Source organism: Suricata suricatta, chromosome 6, assembly GCF_006229205.1.
Source record: "Suricata suricatta isolate VVHF042 chromosome 6, meerkat_22Aug2017_6uvM2_HiC, whole genome shotgun sequence".
Classification (NCBI taxonomy): domain Eukaryota; kingdom Metazoa; phylum Chordata; class Mammalia; order Carnivora; family Herpestidae; genus Suricata; species Suricata suricatta.
Window position 1 is genome coordinate 85522875 of NC_043705.1, and position 6594 is coordinate 85529468.

Here is a 6594-nt window from a genome sequence, read left to right on the forward strand (position 1 = left end):
AAAAAAAAAATAAAAAAAAAAAAGAGCAGCAGCTCCCCCTTGTGGATAGGCTTGGTTTGATGTGGTTGGTCTCGGAGGCTGTTCTCAGAGGCTCTGCCTTGGTGTCGATGGAGATTAGAATGGCGGCATGCCAAGCTCCGCTGAGCTAGGCACTGTAGGCCACTCTAATGAGTCTGATCTCCTTGGGCCGCAGTTGTGCTGAGTTGTATTTTACAGACCAGCCTCTATTCAAAGTTCCAGTCCATGCACGTTTGCACTACCACAGATGAAATACATTTGTTTTGGTGGCTGGCTTCTTAGGGGGAGGAATCAGTTTGTCTTGGCTCAGGCAGGGATTTCGGCTACCCTGCCTGAGGCGAAATGAGCAGCAGTAGGTGAAGTGCGCACCTTCATAGACCCAGCTGTGGAGTCCCCACCCCCAGCCAGGATCACGATTGCAATGGGGGGAAGGAGAAAGAAAAAAAAAATTGAGACTCTCTCGGCTTCGGGTAGCTGTTGCTCAAGGCGCTGTGCGCTGCTGGAAATGAGCTGGGAGCTCCTGCAGCCCAGCACCCGCCCAGGCCTCCACCCCCGACGACTCCCTGTTGGGGGTCGCGAAGGTGTGGGCGCTATTTTTTCCTGTGGGCACCCGGGATTCGGGATTCGCACAGCCCGTGCAGGGAGCGAGATGCGCCATGGAAATGAGATGCGTGGTTCCGTTCCCAAAACCGAGTTCAGGTGCAGGCGCCCCTGGCGCAGCCGCTGCCGGGGCGCCTCTGCCGCAGCCTCTCACCGCACCGCGGCCCAATGCCGCTGCCGCGGCGGGTGCCTCTCAAAGTGTGAACCCCCAGCACAGCCACCTGGGCCGCTACTACGGCCGCTTCTCGGGCCGCTTCTCGCTGCACTGCTGCCGCCGCTGCAGCTGCTTCGGTTGCTTCCCCGCCGCCGAGATGGCTTAGGGCTGGAAGCTGTTACTTCTTTTGCACCACCAGGATTCGGGATTCCGGCTACCCAGCAGTTATCTATGGAGTGGGTCCCTCTCTCCAAGCGCTGCCAAATGTCCTTTACCTCTTCCCCAGAGACAGTACCTCTTCCCCAGAGACAGTACTATGAGCCTGTTCAGACTCTCTGTCTCTTCCCTTTGTCTCTTGGGCTCTGCGCGCGCTTGTCCCGCGTTGGGCTGGGGATCCTGCCTCCCCTGTCCTTCCCAGGCTGGCCCGTTTTCAGATCTCACTAGTTCGCACTCGCTCACTCAGGTATCCTTGAGGTTCTATTCTTTCTGGAGTCCGTATTTTCTCCTTCCGCTTTTGCAGATCAGAGTAATATCCTTCTCAGTTCTATTGATGGGGCAGACGGAGTTTACAGAGCTCCCTTCCTCTCCGCCATCTTGGCCCCCCCTATTCATTTTTAAAATGGATAAAAATATTTTCTATTGATGTTTCTTTGAAAAATTCAAGTAAAAACCTGCTTTCAATATGTGATCTGCAACAACCTTTCAGTCAATTATCCTTCTGCTTAAGGAGGGTTCAGATTCTCAAACACAGAGGCGCAGTTTGCGCTATCAGGTAGGATTCTGGTCCTGGAGGCTAGACCTGAGTTTTTGGAATCTTCTCAGAGGCTTTTAGAAGATCATCAGTGCTCTGCATTTTAGCCTTGACCTGAGTTTTGGCCCAGAGACCAAGATTCCTCATGGGAAGATAACTGAAAAAATAAGTATTGTAGCAATTCTGTCCTGCTGTAGATATCATGAGCTTTTTAATTATCCAATCCAGGGTCTTGGAATCCAGAGATTTCCCCTGGAGCCCTGTATACAGGCCCCTAGATTTGACTGTGAGTTTGAGTAGAAGTCCTAGTTACCACTCTAACTTCTACCTAGTCTATCCTATCCCTCAAGAAGGATGATGTTCTAATATTTCTCAAGAATTTCCAGTCGCTCCCTGGTGGTCTAGTGTTTAGGATTCGGCACTCTCAAGAATTTCCACTTCAGGTATCTTTCTTTGCAAATGGTTTATTAAAGTGGGAAGAAGAACAGATAAAACAAGAGTCAGTATGTTCTGAAGGTTAGGTCTAGGGATCCCTTACTTGATTTATATTTCTGTTTTTTACAAATATTGATAAAAATGGATTTCAGTTTTGGCCACATATATTTTGATGATCTGTCATTAGGTGCATAAATGTTTACAATTGTTATATCTTTTAGCTGTATTGAGCCTTTAATTAATATGCCATGTCTTTCTTTGACTCTTATAAACATTTTTGATTTAAAGTCCATTTTGTTTAATATTAATAAAACGAACTTGCTCCCTTTTGGTTATTTTCATGGAATATCTTCTTCCATCCTTTCACTTTCAATCTAGTTGTGTCTTTGGATCTAAAGCGAGTTCTTACAGACAGCATATAGTTAGTTGATTCACATATTTTATCCATTCTGCCAATCTCTGTATTTTCCCTGAAGAGTTTAATCTGTTTACACTTAAAGTAATTACTTATAAGGAGGGATTACTTCTGTCATTTTTCTATTTGTTTTCTACATATGACTTTTTCGTATTCATTTCCTACATTACTGTCTTCTTTTGTGTTTAGTTGATTTTTGTCTTAAAATATTTCAATTCTTTTCTAATTCCTTTTGCATATGTCCTATAGCTATTTTCATTGTGGTTACTATGGGGATTGTATTTAACATCCCGAAATTTTAACACTCTGACTTAACTTGATTTCAACAATGTACAAAAACTCTGCTCCCTTAATAGCTTTGTCTTCACCCTTTTCAGTTGTTGATGTTAGAAAATTACATCTTTATATATTGTGTGCCCCTAAATGTAAAGTAGTAATTCTTTTCAAGGAATTTTACAGTATTTTTAAAGAATTTAAAGTGATTTTTTTAAAGTTCATTTATTTTGAGAGAGAGAGAGAGAGAGAGAGAGAGAGAGAGAGAGAGAATGAATCCCAACCAGGCTTCACAGTGTCAGTGCAGAATCTGACATGGGGCTTGAACTCATGAACCATGAGATCATGACTTGAGCTGAAACCAAAAGTTGGACACTTAACCAACTGAGCCACCAAGGTACCCCAGACATGGGAAGTTTTAAGCCATTATTTCTTTGAATACTTTCTCAGTACCCACTTTCTCCCTCTTGGACTCCTATAATGTGTATATGTTGGTTTACTTGATAGTATCCCACAAGTTCCTTACACTCTGTTCACTTTTCTTCAATCTTTTCCCTTTCCTGTTTCTCAGATTCAATAATTGCCACGATCTTATCTTCAAGTTCATTGATCTTTTTTTCTTCTGCCTGCTCAAATCTGCCTTTGAATACCTGTAGGGAAATTTTCATTTTAATTATTGTACTTCTCATTCCCAGAATATCTTCTTGGTTTCATTTTAAGTTTTCTATTTCTTTATTTGTGTTTCCATTTTGTTCAGACATTTTTTTTTTTGCTTTCTCCATATCTTAATTCTTTGAGCATCTTTGAGACAGTTCTTTAAAGGCTTTGTGCAGTATATCTGCCATCATTTGCCTGAAGTGACAGGCTCTTTCCTGTTTTCTTTCATAACAATAGCTTCTCCAAAGCTCCCCACTATCAAAGGGCTTAAACTTCAAGCCTCCTTCTTTCCTTTTCTACTCTTCCTTCACTGTAGGATGTCTCCCTGATCCCCTGAAAATTCCCTCTACACATCTTGTTATCTCTGGTGTTATTTAAGTCTTGATTCTGCCCTGAGTGACCCTAAAAATCCAAAGACCCCCATATGTAAAAATATTCTTCAGAGTTGAGCAAAGATCAGCTCCTGAAAGAGAAATTTTGGTGGCAAAGGGACTATAAAAATGGTCCATTAAATTCTTAAAAAAATATGAATATCAAAATGGTTACAGACATGCTGGGAGATTTTTATGGATTCAAGGAGTCTAAGGAGATATGATAACTCAATACAATATCAGATCCTAGACTAGATCTTATATTGGAGAAATGCTCTAAAGGATATTACTGGCTAAACTGACATCACCGAAATACAGACAGTAGATAAAACTCGATGTTATTGTTCAAATTTCCAAATTTGAGATTCTCTGGCTTTAATCACATAGCCCCCACACATATGCTATTCCAACTTCAAAACAGTTGTTTCAGGCTCTGTCTCAGTGAAATGCAGCAGAATACACTTATTACAACTGAGGTCCTAATGTTTCTGTTTGCAGAATCTAGAAAAAAATGAAATAAAAAACACACACCATGCACAAAAATATAAAATTAATACAGAAATATAAAGAATTATATTTATAACATGGAGGTTTCAGGAACTGAGAATTAGAGTGTACGTTTTAGAATCAGTAACAGCTGAGTTCTAATCTCTGCTCTGTCCAATAACAACCCTGTGATCTGGAGCAGAACATTTTGCCTTTTTGTTCTTTAGTTTCCTTTCTGGAACCCAGAGACAGAAATCCTCTGTGTTTGTAGGGGAAAAAAATGCTAGCATATGAAGAAAATTCCTGATGAGAAAAGTTTAAGGAAGGAAAAACTAGATACCAAATAATCTCCTACCCCAAGATTTAAGTGGACTTCATGGGTATTCATTGGAGTCCAAAAAGCTTTGAAGTACAGGAATTTGTGGCTGTAGTGAGGTAGAGAAGAGAACAGAGGAAAGAGAAAGGCCTCATTCACTAAGGACTTTATCAGAATTATGTGCTTTATATGTGAACTTATTTATTTAGTATTTAGGATCTTATGACATTTTTCTATGTTGCTGATGGAAATGGAGATTGTTAGAATGCCTTCATTTAGGCAATATCTATTCAAATAAAAAAGTTCATAGGTACACAACGAAGCTTATATAGGCATATTTACAGCAGTACTGTTCTTTTTAAATATATTTTTAACTTTTTGTTGATTTGTTTATTTACAGCATGAGCAGAGAAGAGGCAGAGAGAGAAGAAGAGAGAGAGAATGACAAGCAGGCTCTGAGCTGAGAGCACAGCTGAGCCAATGTGGGGCTCGAACTCATGAACCATGAGATCATGACCTGAGCCAAAATTAAGAGTCAGATACTTAACAGATTGAGTCCCCCTGGGCTCCCATTCTGCAGTATTGTTCTAAAAGCAAATTCATGGACAATAAGTATCAATTAAGGGGATCAATTAAATAAACTATAATACATGTATGTCCTTAAAGACTACATCCATGAAATAGAATGAGACATTAGCATATACTGATAGATTATGTGTGTTTACCAAAGAAAACAAGTTTGGTAATGAAGGCTACTATTTTTGCTAGGCAGTGGTGGTGTGGGAAGGATATATACAGACCAAGCTACGTCTTCAAAGGTGCTTTTTTTACACTTAAACTATCTCTGGAAGACCACACAAAAATTGAATAATATTTTTCAGAAGGGTAATTTGGAGACACAGGAGGCAAACTTACTCTTTCCACTCTATTCCCTTTTTAAATTTTCTACATTTGCTACAAAGTGCTCATATTACTTTTTTATATTACCTTTTAAAGGAAAGATTTGTTTTTAAACAAATTTCCAGCCATCTGCTTACTTCCCAAACCGTCCCCCAGCCCACACTCCTCCTCCAGGCTTTTGGTTGTGGTGGCAGCTCCCCACTGTTTTTTTTTTTTTTTTTTTCAGCAAGAAGCTGCTGGACTTGTGATTTAAGTTAGGCGTGGGAAGGATGGAAATAAATAACCCAAGAGGAAGCGTGTGACACAGGTGGACTTTTACTGTTTACTCCATATGTTTTATGTTATTGCATATGTAATCATGTGCAAGTGTTGCAGGATCGTTGAGCACTGATTGTCAAAAAAGAATTCTTGAGATGTTTTACAGTGCAATTTAGTAAGTTTATTTAAATGGCACCAGGACAGGACGCAGGCAGAAATATCCACACTTTTGCTGTACGAAGCCAGAGCTTATATGCTTACTGTTAAAGGGAATGGGGATGTGCAGGGAGTATTAGATCATGTTTTCTTAGAGTTTCTACTCATAAACTATGTTTGCAAGATTTCTCTGGTGCTTATCATTTAGCTGGATATTAACTATTGGTGAGATAAACAGGCAGTCATGTAAGAACGTAGCAACCAGTATGTATTTGTTCTTTAGCAGAACTATGCAGGCTATATAGATCAGCCTTCTGCACTAAAGTGAACATTTTTCTGCTTCTATCACTCTCATTAGTACCCTTCGAAAACGGAGAATTTGTTTATTTAAAGACATCCCCAGATCCCTTCTCAATCCCTCTCCTCCCCAACTGTGGACACCCACAAACCCCCAGTTCACCAGCCAGAGTGTGGAGAGCCTTTAGCTCAAGGAAGGGGACTGAAGGGTGGGGATCAACCCTAGAAAAAAAATGTCTTACTGAGGGGGAACCGAGGTTTAGAAGGATAGCGTTGTTTTTTTTTTAAAACTAAACAGGAACACAAATATATCTACCAGGCAGTAGGTAAGGGGGAAATAGGCCTTACAATCCTTAGAATCATTAACTGTGAAAGAAATTTAAATCGGAACCATTACTATTTGAAAAGTAAGGAAGCTCGCGCGCTGCATGGCGGGATTTGTAGTCCTCTCCGGGATGGCCCTCAGTGCGGCTGCGCAGGGGAGAGACGCTCTTCCGGGCGCAGGCG